Below are 13,967 nucleotides of genomic sequence, written 5' to 3' on the forward strand. Positions count from 1 at the left end.
TGCCTACCCATGATACTAAGTTACTATACAGATTTGCAACCTTTCTTTGGTGGTAGTTACATATTAAAAAATAAATAAATAAATAAATAAATAATGATAATAATAAAATCTAACGACTTATTTAAAGATTCATAAATGTTTCGAACTCTTTCTTGGATAACGTGTAGAACCAGAACGCGCGTTCTTTATTTTGACACTCAGTCCTGTGAAACTAGATTGTTTTTCTATCTTTTCCAAATAGACTGTTTTTGGAAAATGTTTATTTGGTTGTCGAATAACAAACTCGATATGCTTCATTGCATGCATGCGACTTTTACACGATTGTTTAATATCGACCCCACCCCCAAGTGTGATCTCTGATGAAGTGTTGATTCACCAAGTTTTATAACTACCTTTATATCCATCGATTTTTTTTTTCTCTCCAAACTCATATCTTCTCTCATAACAGCAAACATTTCTTCTAAGGAAATAGCTTTTCTTTTCCCTCGAGATTTATTAGAATTCATATTGTAGCGTTTACTGAATTGGAATTTTTTTTTTAAAAAAAAAGAAGAAAAAAAAAATCGCCCACCTACAAAACGAGAAAATTAAAATCTGAAGATAAGCATATAAACAGCTCTGAATAGGGGTGAATTAAACTTACACTAAGATTTTCACATAAACACATTCTACGTACAGAGAATTGGCACACACTGGCCAAAACGGAAATAATAAAAATAATAATAATAAAAAATCACAAAAAAATCTCGTAAGTCGAACAAACTTGAAGTATTACTGTATATATTTTTTTCGTTGTATGAAAATGAATCGTTGGGGGAGGACGAAAATACGTTGGCTTTCGATTTATATAATGAATCGCTATATTCATTATATAATAGAATCTGCTCCAAAAAAGAAACATTTTTATGAGAACCAGGTGACTAATTCCAAATAACGTGCGTTAGTTATCCCCTCAGTTGCAGGTAATACACGAAACGAAAGCAAGAAATTGTGTCTTTGTATCACTACAAAGCAAATTAAAGCAGTATCCCATTATATTAACGATATTTAAACTGCTGCTGATTAATAATTTAATGTCGAAACTTTTTTTTGTCGTTGTTGTTTTTTTGTTCTGAAATCTCATCGTGTAAGGTTCTAAACCTATTGAGCATATAATTACTGTAGAAGGCCTGAGTTAAATAATCCGGTTTAACTTCTGTACAGGACAACCTTTTTTTTCAAGTCATTTGAATTCTCCATTAAACAGGGTGGTAGTATCACACCGGACGACGAAAATTCTCTCCTACCTAAAGATATTCACAAAGATAGGTACGGTGGGAGAATCTCCGTAGCTTGTGCTATACAGTAGATGCTGTCTTTCCGTTAGAAATAACTGCGTTCGAATCCTGCGTCGGACATGTCTTCGCATAGCATTATTGAATGATTGATAATTGACGGGTTATTTGTGTATAATATTAAGAGCTCGATTTTTAAGCGCACTTTTTTTTTTCAATTCAATTTCACAGACTACAACGAAGAACTTCAGTACGATGAAAACTATATTAAATTAAAGTGCCTCGGACTGAACGATAGATCAGGCAAGGGAATAAAACAGATCATATCTCATCTCAAGAAATCAAGGTAAAATGATATTACAAATTTTCATTTATATACCAAAATTATTTATACGATTTGTTTTGAATATAAGACATATTTAAAATAAATGTTATTAGTGAAAAATTTTAAATATTGAATATTATTAAAATAATATTTAATATATTTAATATACAACACTGTTAAGATGATTACTAAAGCTAAAGAAAAACTGAAGTAATTTTCATTTCTGCCATTGTCACAGTTGCTACTCTGAACGCTTTAGATTCACCAATGCATACTTTCCTAAATTAAAACTTCTTAAGACGAGATCAAAAGGAGCAGGAGAATTTCAGATGAACTAAGCCTATAAATGATCACTTTTGATATGATAAGAAACGATTAAAATTACTTCACTTTTCATATAGTAATAAATAATAATAATAATAACAACAATAACAAGGCGATAATAAATATGTTGTTTGCATCTGGTTAATCTGTAAGAGTATTAAGAAAGTACTGTTTAAAGAATTGCAATTTTACAATACTATACTGAAAATATACTTCTAAGACACTTGATGTCAAAACATGTTACTACCTACACGTTATTACGTTTGGAAATCTTGAGTGCTTTTCTTCGAAATGAGCGACCACACTCTACGTCTCGGAGCATTCTGATTGTTTTTCCCTTTTTTTTTTTTTACGAAATTAACTATTAAAAAAAATGTTTAACAATGACTGTAGATACAGATGAGAACTTTGACCTACTCTCCGGGTTTGTTAACGTTTTTCTTTTAATAACCCTTACAAAGTTCTTAAGCTTTTGTGAGTTGTCGGCATGAATATGAGCGGTTTTCTTAAGTTAAAAAGTTAACATATAAAATATAAATACCAGATATAATTTTAAATTTCAAGAAATCACTTACTGTTAAACAGTATAAATTGAAATGCGTGGGACTAATTCAAACTTTCTTCCAGACGCACATGGTAACGTACTCCCATGCCCTTGTAACTACGCATACAGAGTAACGGGATGCTTTCCAGATGCGCCTTAGAACTGAAAACTATGTGGAGTTTGTTTGACCTTGGTGTGCACACGTTGTATGGCACCGCCATCTGTTGGTTTTTTGAGCTACTTATTCAAACTTTTTGTTTCCTTTTCCAGTCTTCTTTTTCAGTATTACCTGTTTTAATAAAGGACATGTAAACCGTAGATTTTCACATCGAGGTAGATGATTGAAAAAGTTAGAATTCCAATACAGTTATTTCAATAGTAAGTGAGTATTATATTTTATCATCATATTTTAGTCCAAAATGAACAGCTTCACCTGAAAAAAATCCATCCAAGGGAACTCCCGCCCCGCCTCCTCTATTTTTGTGGAGCAGCCGATAGAAAGTCAGGAATCCGAATCTCGTCTAGGAAGTGAAACATTAGAATATTTTTCATCTGACTGCGAGTTAACTGATCTTGGGTAACTCTACGTTAGCACGAGTTGAACTTTTCTTTCCTCCAGAATTCGGAATTTTCCCATTTTTTACTGAGAAAACCAACCAGAAGATACAGATGTATTAACATACACTGCTTAAGAAAGAAGTAAACGGATACCATATTGTGAGGAACAAAAGTCATGATTCATCTTAACATTTAGGACTTCCTTTCGCTGTGATGACCGCAGCAATCCTACGGGGCATACACTCCACAAAACGTGCTATAGTAATCAAAACGAATTTTGGACCATTCTTCCTGTAGGCATGTAATGAGTTCCTGAACTGTTGTGGGTAGGACGTCCCTTGACCTCATCCGACGCTCCAGTTTATCCTATACATGATCAGTAGGTTGAGATAAGGGCTCTTTGGAGGCCAGTCAAATGTAATGAAGTTCATGTCTACGGCCACGCAGTTACAGCAGCAACAGCCTTATGATACTGTGTATTGTCTTGCTGAAAGAGCAATGGTGAGTTCCGTAGAAACGGAACAAATTTTGAAGCATTGCATTCCCCAGGATGGTCAGAAACCACTCGAAGTTCATTGTTCGTGGCACCACAAACAGAGGCCCAAGGCCAAACAAGGAAAAAATATGACCACAGCATCACACCACCACTTCCGAATTTCACAGTTAGGAGGATTACGGATTCTGGGCATTTTCCACACCCACACCAGGTGCAGCGTGATTCGTCACTCCATAGCACTGCTTACGAAGCTACGGTCCACTGTATGCACTCTTTAAACCACTGAAGACGACGTTCTATGTTGGTTCGGATAATGTGGAGCTTGCATATTGCATTTCTGATGTTGTGATAGTGGCGTAGCTAGAGGGGGGGGAGGGGGAGGTCCTCCCTGAGCGGCACTTCGAACCTTTTTGAACTTTTACAATTATTTTCTAAAATACAGTCTCGAGAACTCAGTAGTTCCAAATATTGTAATATTGCTGCGAATTTTTCTCACGATTGCTGTAAGTGTTGCTAGTTGTGAGAGGGGTTTTTCCAAATAAAACTGATTAAGAATTACCTACATTACTATGAAATAGACTTCGCCAATGTCATCGATGATTTTGCTGACAGAAAATCAAGAAATATAACATTTTAGAAACTTGAAATTAAAGTTTTACTTCAAAAATAAACCTAGCGTTTTAATTTATTTCCCTCTACTTCGTTTTGACTTTTTGTAGTATTTTTGGTGTGTATTGAGAGGGGCGGCAAAAGCTCTAGCTACATCACTTTTTGTGAGCCTCAGTTTTGAATGCTTTTGTGCAGATTCGTGTTCCACTTGATGCCGGGAACTCGTCATTCAACGTGGCGGCCGATGAATGGCGATTTTTACATATTATCCCTTGTAGCATCCTACTGTCACTTTGACTCCCTATATTTCCATCTTAGTGTGGTATCACTGCTTGTTTACCTGGGATGGCCGAATTTTTCAACAATTTGCCGAACAGATAGGCCTGCAACAAGGCATCTTATGACAACGCCTCTTTCAAACTTTGTCAGTTCCCTTCTAGCACCCATTTTACCCGTACACAGTTGCACTGATTTGGGAATATCGTATTCCTCCAAGTTATACCGGCTACAAACACTTGACTCGTTACATTGCACGATACACCTTGCCCATGGGATTGTCCATTGACTTATTTCGAAGCAGTTTATATGGCTTTTGAAGTTCTACTTCCTTTGTTCCTAAAATTCCATGATCCCTATCATAATTCTAGCCTGTCCAGATCATAAGAGATGTTCACTGGGCATCCATTACACTCACATCCGTCCATCTGCTCTGTAGACGGTGTAGCGTTATTCGTTGCTCAATAAAATTCGTCCCTCATGGATTTCCAAGCTTCCAATTCCCTCTCTATACGCTCTTTGCACCACTGACGATGACACTGCATATTGGTTTGGGTAATGTGAGGCTTGCATATTGCAGCCCTACCATGGTAAACCCTTGTTTTGAGCCTTGTTTCTGGATGTTGTGGAGATTCGTGTTCCAATCGATGGCCGGAACTCCGCATTCATTTTTACATATTATCCATCTTAGCACCTTACGGTCACATTCGGTGAGTGTGGTTATCCCTTGGCATCACTGGTTTTTGACGTGATATGGCCCAATTTGTTAAGTTCTTCATCCTTGGTATCAGTGTTCGATAGGTGTATAACTTTTCAAAGAAGAGATTCGCCTAAAATATATAATAATTCTGGTGTGTCTGGTGACAATTTTTTTATGAAAATTCGTATTTGAAGTTGTTAGTTATTCGAGGCCTCTCCACTTTTGCTAAATTAGAACATTTTTGGTTCTAATTTAGCCAAAGATTAACTTAAAATAATCAAAAGGATAAAATTATACAGTATTAAGCTAGACAAGGGATTTAAGAATTTCATACGAGCTCTAGAAACACAGTTTTTTGGGCCTTATGATACATTATAATCAATTTTTAAAGTTAAACCATTTGTGTGCGTGCGTGGGTGTTATATGTCCTGTGAATTATTATTTTAACACGCGCATTTCACCGTATTTTTCCAGAAGTGTCCTGTGTCTGTAGCTGTGTGAGTTCACGGGGAAGATTTGCCTGTTCTGAGGAACGAAAAACCAAACGTTTTCCGTCGTAAAAGCCATTTATCCTCCGTATGAGACCTACTAACTCACCTTTAGTCGAAAGAGACCAGATAACGGTTCCTCGTAGACGGAATCGAACCGAGGTCTATATCGACGGAGCTATCGGTACGTATATATTCAATCTATATGTACCTCTCTGGTACGTATAGATTGAAACGCTTTATGAGAAATTACCAAACCTTTTTTTGTAGTGTTTTGCATGCGTTTTAATTGGTCTGAATAGAAGATTTATGAGCTTTTGTGGATCAGGCGGTAATGAGATACTTCTTGATTGGAGAGACAGTTGAATCACGTCCAGGACGCGAAGTTTTTATAAACTCTTTATGATCCTTTTAATCGAAAGTGCGTAAGCCGATCTTATACTTAAGCGTCAAGATTATTCACTCAGTAAAACAAACTGGCCTGAGACGTACTGGTGATAGACCTAACAGACTAGCCAAACCGCCCTACCAGAGCATTAATGGCGATTCAAATTTAAGAATTTATGAAGCAAATTTAAGAAAGTTGAGTAATACGGTGTGATGAAGGTTGAAATGTAACAAGCAACTTTAAAATTATTTGTTGTTGTGGTAGAAATTATTGTGAAATGAATAAGTTCACTTTTTCGAGAGAGGAATTATTTCTCTCTCCAAGATTAAATCCTGAGTGCGCCACTGCCATACACAGCTCAAAGAAACGACTTCCTGGAGGCGACACCGCCGGTTATAGACTGGATCAGACAACTTGATCTTAACCTATAAGTGTCTTTGTTTTATTCTAATTGTTTGACACTTACTTTTTATATATTTATTTTGACTTATGTACCTTTATAACTGCATGTAGATTGCCATACGCTAAATAAATAATTATATACACAAATGTATATCCATATAATATATATATATATATATATATATATTATTATTATTATTATAATATAATAACATAATAAAATCACAGGAGGCATGCTAATATGTACAGAGAAAGTTGCACAACATTAATTAGGAACAAAATAAAACAATGCAGTTAAATAGCATTTAAAGTTTTTATATTTTACACCTGAAATGGATCGTTTTTATACCAATATGGTAAAACCAATTAGTAGTGCAATTATTTTCAACAGAGCTTCCTCATTTCTCTGTGAAAATAAATATTCTTTCATTCGAGTTTTGTATTTGTCTGGGTTAGTTTCATTTCATATTGTTAAAGGTAGTGTGCTGTTTAATTTTGGCGCTAAATAAGTATAATGTATTGTGTATTGCTTCTTTATTTGCTTTTGGAACTATATATTTTAGGCCCTGATGTCTACTCCGGAAAACATCTTGGTAAATATTTAGGTATTTGTTATCGTTTTTTATGAATAGCAGTACCCTAAATTATAAATTTAGGGTATATAAATTTAGGGCTTATAAATATCTAAGGGATAGCATGTTTACTATGATGTATTTATTACACATTGCAGTACCCTTGTATTTGTTTCTAGTTAAGATTTGAATTACAGTGCTTTGTTCTGAGTCGAAACTAGAGGTTTCAGCGTAGTGCCATAGATTCCTCCCTAACTTAATATACTATATTGTAGTGTGTTTTGAATCCAGGCAGAATATAACATTTTTAAAATATTTAAATTTAACAGTAGTAGCTCAGTAGAAGTGGCATTTACACTCTACGACGGTTGACCGCACGAAGACAGACATAAGTTTGACCCTAGTCGCCGACTGGAGGAATATTTTCTAAGCCTTTTTTCGGCATGTTCCCAAGTTAGTCGAACCTGGCACGGGCAAGCGAGTTTTTTCTCCCGAAAACTCGGGTTTTTCGTCCCGTAAACTTAAGAAAACGGCCCGTCGAATCCACACTATTTTCAGACATAAAAAAAAAAAAAAAAAAAAAAAAAAAAAAAAAAATATATATATATATATATATATATATATATATATATATATATATATATATATATATATATATATATATATATATATATATATATTGTGTTAAGATTAGGGACCACAAGATGGCGGTACTTGTTAGCCGCCTTCTTCACTGCGTACCGATTAATTAGTTATAGCCTTGGGCCAGCTATCTCTGATTGGCTACCAACTGGAGATTGAACAACCCTCTCAGTCTCCAAAATTTACATCCTCGCCTACATCCGATACCGGACTAAAAAGGCGTTAGCTTATTTTTTTATTTTTATTTTTAGTTAGATAGTAAGGTCTGTTTAACATAATCCTTACTTTATTTACGACATCGGTGATTTGCGGTTCCCAGCTTAAATCACTATCAATTTTTAATCCCAAGTAAGTTATTATATTGAATTTTTTTATTTTCTCACAGTTGCAATTTGAATTGGTCCTGCACTTCTAATCATGCAAAATTAATTTTGCCTGTCTTATTTCGCAAATTAAAATTTACATATTTAGTGTTTAAGACATTCAGACTGAGTTTATTCAACTGGAATCAATTTGTTACTCTTAAAAGATCGGCATTCGCTGTGGTTTGCATTTGTTTGGCTGTGTCCATAGAGAAAATTAGTACTGTATAATCTGCAAAAAGTATTCATTTTACTGTTTAGTTTAAGATTGCAGAAGTCATTGATATAAATACTAAATAAAATTGGTCCTAAGGTAGATCCTAGTGGTAAACCGCAGTCTACTGTTTTGGAGCTGCTATAACTGTTGTTTATTTTTACAATTTTTGATCTTGCATTTAAGTAGTTTTTGAACCAGTTTAGGGCACTATCTCGTATTCCTGTGACTTCTAATTTTTTTTATTAAAATTTCATGTGATACAGAGTCAAAAGCTTTGTGTATATCTAGAAATGCTGCTAATGTTAGTTTATGTTCGTCAAGAGGGGTATAAACTGTGTTTGTGAAGTTCAGTAAAGCATGTTCTGTGCTAAACTTTTGCCTGAACCCAAATTGATTCTTTGAAAAGAAGTTGTTTTTGTCCAAAAATTTCATGAGTCTAATTTTTACCAATTTCTCTAATATTTCCGAAAAGACCGGTAGAAGGTAGATCAGTCTGCAATTTTTCAAGTTATTTTTGTTTCCCTTTTTGTAAATCGGTACAACTATGGCCTTCTTAAAATCCGATGGAAACGTGCCTGTCATCAATGATAAGTTAAAAATGCACATTAGTAGTTCTGTAATATACCTTTGGCGTTTCTTTTACAATGCTAGTGCTAATACCATCATATCCTGAAGTTTTTGGTTGTTTTCAGGCTAGCTATAAAACTTTTGATTTCGTTTTTGCAAGTGGAGAAAAGATATATTGAGATATCACTTCTCTTGGGAATGCACTTCTGAGGTGTGGTGTTAACATTTTTCAGAATTCTTTCACTGATCTTCGCAAAAGTGATTGAGGATTAGCTTGAATTCTTCAGCTTGAGGATTAGCTTGAATTCTTCAGCTAATCCTCTATCTCCATTTACTCTATTCCTGTCGAAACATTCAAATATGGGGAGAGTTTGTTTGCGTATATCTTTGCCAATTAATTTATTCACAAACTTCCATTGTTTTTTGGGGTTTCCTTGGCATAGTAGGAATTTATTTGTGTAATATTCGTTTTTACTTTCTTTTAATTTACAGTGTATTAGATTTCTATAGTACTTGAAACTGTGTTCATAATATTAATTTTGGGAGTACTATATAAACTCTTTATACGCTTTATCTCTAATTATTATGTAGTGTCTGATTTCCTGTGTATTCCAGGGCTTTATTTTGTATACTATTTTAACTTTAATCGAGTCTTGTAGTTTATTGTTTAATATCGCAATAAATTTATGATATGAGGTCTCAATATTTGTTTCCGCCGTTATCTCTTCCCAAGAGACAGTGCTCAAGTTACGCTTAAATACTCTGTAGCCAATTGTTGTGTAAGGGATGATTTCGGTTATGCCATCTCTGTGCTGTACTTGCAAATGCACCTTAACACCAATTGGAAAGTGATCCAATTGGTATTAAAGAGAGGTTGGCGCAGAACTGCTGCTTGGATTTTGTTTCTACTTAATGTTTCTCCCGAATATATGAGCTAGGCACGATCTACCACCATTGAATTCTCTCGTGGGGACATTAGTATATTGTTCGAGTGTCTGCATGTCAAGTAACTGTAGATAATCTTGAGATGAGCTGCTATTCCTCAGCAAGTCAATATTCATATCCCCAGCTGAGAACATTGTTACTTCTGATCTCATCTAGACTGCGCTCGAGTTCTTGTATAAAGTTTGACTCTGTGTAGCAATGCGACCTATATACAGCCGTTATTTATATATACATTATGTATTATGATATTCTATATATAAATTGACATTTTCAGATGTTTTCATTTTTATGTTAGTATTGTGATTAAGAGATGGAATTTCGAATAAAGATAATTACACTTCCAGATTTGTTATAATTTCTACATTGATTGTAATTTTTAAATCCGCTTAAATGGTACAAATGAATTTCTTCTTCTTTAACCCAGATTTCTGTTAATATCAGAACATGTAGCCGATAGTTTAAATTGACTAGAAGTAATTCTGTTGTTCTAATTTATCTCGAATACTTCTTATATTTATATGCAAAATATTCAAAGTACTTACAGTGTCTGAGGATAAAAAGTTTCTTAATTCTACTGAATCATGACATATTACACATTTATGAAAAGTGATCTTCACAGTTATACTCATCTGTCTTTGTTTGTGAGTCAGTTTTTACTCTCGCTGTTTTCTCGGAGTTTATACAAGTCTAATTCGTATCTGACCCGCCATATTTTTGATGTATCGTCTCTTCTCATGAAACGTTTGACCGAGAGATATTTGTAGTGTACTTCTTCTTTACATTTATATTGGAAACAAACAGTAGATGTTTTAGGTTTCCAGTCAAGTGCTCATTTAGATATATTTTGTGTCCGTCCAGCGATTTGTGTTTGATTGCTTTACTTTTAAATTTTATAATGTTAGGCATTATTCTGTTTTTTTTTTTTTTTTTTTTTTTTTTTTGTCCACTAGGAACACGATGCTTAGCCTCATTATCATCTTCATTATAGTTAAACTTGATTTTATGTGCAATTTTCGTTGTTATATCATGCATATTTTCGCGTGACTCGTGAAGAACACAATTTCCAGCTTTGAGCTAATTGCTTGTTGATTCATCCACTGTTTCATAATTTTTTTAAACTCTCTACGCAGTTTCATATTTGCGTTTTCTAGTTCAACGTTGTTTGTTTTAAGTTCCTTAACTTCTTGTGTCAGGCCAGCAATTATAGCTGAAAAGTCATCTATTTTGTTCGAGGTATGTTTCGTCAAACTTCTTAACTTGTTGACGTCTTTTTTTAATTCTTTCATTATCCCCATTAAATATGTAATACATATATTGTCCATGTTACTATCTCTGGAATGCATGAGTCATCACTCATGCATTCCAGAAATAAGTAACATGGACAATATATGAATGCATGAGTCATCACGAGCCTCCGTTGCTCAGTCGGTATAGACGAAGCCCTTTGATAGGAAAGACCTGGGTTCTATTCCCGTCCATGACGTGAGGAACTTTTATCTGGTCTCGTCTCTTTCGACTAAAGGTAAGTTAGTCGGTCTCATACGGGGTTAGAGGGTTTTTCACTCAGAAACTTGGGTTTTATCGTCCCTCAGAACAGACAAACTTTCCCGTGAACACACACGGATCTGCAGTCATGAAATACATATTTAAGCCTTCATAGGAGGGCTCAACCAGTCCTAAGGGACAGTTGAGGAAAGGGGAAACACCACACGAAATAATAAATGAGTTCATCACACCTGGTAGAAGTTGCCGGCCGGCTTTCGCTAGCATTGGAATGGCGTCTCTCGTTGAATAAATAGTCGGAACACTGATAAGGTCTTTTTTGTTCGCCGAATTTGCTCGAAGTGCATTTCCAGTTTTGTTTCCTGTCTTTAGAGAGCTTTTTAAATTGGCTTTCGCTGAGACCAGCACACTAAAAATGATAAGCACACTTTATAACAGATGTAATTGACATTACATCTGTTATAAGTTTGTGAAGATGTCAATTATATCTTCACAAACTTTGCAGTGGACTGCCATTACGTTAGATAGAGTTTAGTGCTAAAGTTAATCCTAGTCTTTGTTCTGGGTACTCGCCTTGTAAATAGTCCAATGACCACCGTTGACTAACAGCAGATTGATAGGCAATTTTTTCACACTGCCTGCAGAGGTTAACTTTCATATAGAGCTGCACATTACATTATTTGGTAGAGCGCATTACAGGTACATTTTAGAAATTACTATAATGGATTTTTAAATAAAATAACTGATTAAAACTTTGTTTACACTATTTCACATGACAATTCACGCCACCAAACAATTATTATTGCATTTACAAAAACTCTTCTTGGAAGGGTGAAGAAAGTAACTCAACCCATCTCAGTAGATACCCTATCTACTTCCACGTCAGCTACACTAATTTCTTATTTGGGGCCTGAATTTACACCCCCCACCCACCCCCACCAGCAACACCACCACCTACCGAATAACCTGAGGAAAAGACTCTCCCTGTAGTAGCCAGCGAGCCCACCTTTGTAGATGAAATGTAAGTATTAAAACTAGAAGGAGGAGAAAATCAAAGTGCCTCTACCTTCGCCACCTGTGGAATCATCAAAGGTAGCAAAAAGAAAAGGTCCCACTCCAAAGGCAGAAAAATATTAAAATATAATAAATCTACCAATGAAAAATCGTAATCAGAGATGGAGACGGAAACCTTTCTCCTTCCAAAGATTCCATCAAAGCAGGATAAAGAACTACACTGGCTTGCAATTCACCAGTTACGAGTATAAAATATCTAAAGACAGTATAATAAACTTCAAAATTGCGAATAACAGGTACGAGTTGGAAGTTCTGGCAAGCTTGCAGAAGGCAGGATATTCTGCTACCTCTTTTTACTAGATTTCTTAATTACATCAAGCAGTTAAAGATAAAGACCTAGGCGTCGTTTAACATCCCAAATACTTCATAAATAACGACATCCACCACTTTTTCAACATAAGAGAGCTTCTTTCTCCATGGAAACAAGAGGAGGCATGGAATGCCATGCTCACATTTAACAGGAAGTTACTGTTTCTGCAAGAGAGACACTTCTATCACTTCACGGACCGAAGTGATATAAGAAACTGAAGATGCAGAAACCGAATCCAAAGTATCCCATTTTATTTTTATGTAGTTTGGAACAGCACTCATGATGGAGTACTCATGTTACACCTCCCCCCCCCTCTAGAAAGCATCCATATATTTCAGAGGGATGCAGATAGTAGAAGCTGAGCTATAGACAGGTTCATGAGCATTTATGCCCGAACTAATGAAACTGATAGACCAGCATTCTTTCAGAGCTTCGACAACTATCTATGGGCCTGTCATGTCATGTTAATGGATAACTTCAACTGCGTGGAAGATCCGGACTTGTAAAAAGTAGGAGGTAATCTATCTCCCAGAACTCCTTGCTATACAGTCAATGGACAAAACATTAGAGATACGTTTGATGGAAAGTTGACACTGGCATTCTCCCACACAGAGTGAAACATATCCAAACCGAACGCATACGGCAAATTGGCAAAAAACGGGCCTTCTCAACAGGTCTTAGCGACTTGTTCGTCGCAAATGACGAACAAGTCGCTCAGATCGCTACATTAAATGTAACGACCTTAGCGACTTTGATCGTGAACCTATTATCGACGCAAGACAGATGGGTCATTCAATCGTCCAAGTGATAAGAACCCTAGGGTTCTCGTGGGCAATCGCATCAAGGGTCTACCGTGAGTATACCATCAACGGACGTGCCAGCGAGCAAGTGCTGGCCGACCACACACTATTGATGACTGGGCATTTCATGACTATTGATGACTCCGGGCTTGTACAGACAAACTGCAAGGTAATGGCCACACAAATCACATCCAGTTTCAATGTCGGGGGTACAATCAGCATTAGCAAGTGAATAGTAAGGCGTACCTTTCATACCATGAGCTACGGAAGCCGACGCCCTAATCATGTACCACCCTTGACAGCTCGTGATTGGGCATTGCCCCTCGCCTGGTGTCGGGACCATCAAAACTAAACCTGTGTAGAGTGGACCGGAGTCGTGTGGTGAGATGAATCCCATTATCAGTTGTACCGAGCTGACGAGAAGATGTGGGTGTGGCGTCGACAGCATGAAGCCATGTCCCTGTTGTACCAGGTCGGCTCTGTGATGGTTTGGGGTGATGTGATGCATTAGGTCTCTTAAAATGTCTGGAGAGGTCCTTAACTGCTGGGAGCTACCATCATATGCTGACTGATTACCTACACACTTTCATG

General features: G+C 36.0%; 2 protein-coding genes across 6 annotated transcripts in view; one reads left to right on the forward strand and one right to left on the reverse strand.

Moving 5' to 3' along the window:
• The window catches only part of LOC150104398 (prolyl 4-hydroxylase subunit alpha-1-like), a 356,969-nt gene extending 354,349 nt beyond the window's left edge, over positions 1-2,620 (reverse strand). The window contains exon 1 of the mRNA XM_090396472.1: positions 2,499-2,620. The gene's annotated coding sequence lies outside the window, so the exon portion shown is untranslated. The remainder of the gene's footprint in view (positions 1-2,498) is intronic.
• The window catches only part of LOC150104397 (NAD(P)H pyrophosphatase NUDT13, mitochondrial-like), a 581,172-nt gene that overhangs the window by 384,639 nt on the left and 182,566 nt on the right, over positions 1-13,967 (forward strand). For all 5 annotated transcript variants that reach the window (XM_090396341.1, XM_090396343.1, XM_090396344.1 and 2 more), the window contains one exon: positions 1,506-1,620. The gene's annotated coding sequence lies outside the window, so the exon portion shown is untranslated. The remainder of the gene's footprint in view (positions 1-1,505; positions 1,621-13,967) is intronic.

The sequence above is a fragment of the Typopeltis vanoorti genome, chromosome 8 (genome assembly GCF_054136105.1).
Source record: "Typopeltis vanoorti isolate ZY-2024b chromosome 8, IOZ_Tvanoo_1.0, whole genome shotgun sequence".
NCBI classification, from domain to species: domain Eukaryota; kingdom Metazoa; phylum Arthropoda; class Arachnida; order Uropygi; family Thelyphonidae; genus Typopeltis; species Typopeltis vanoorti.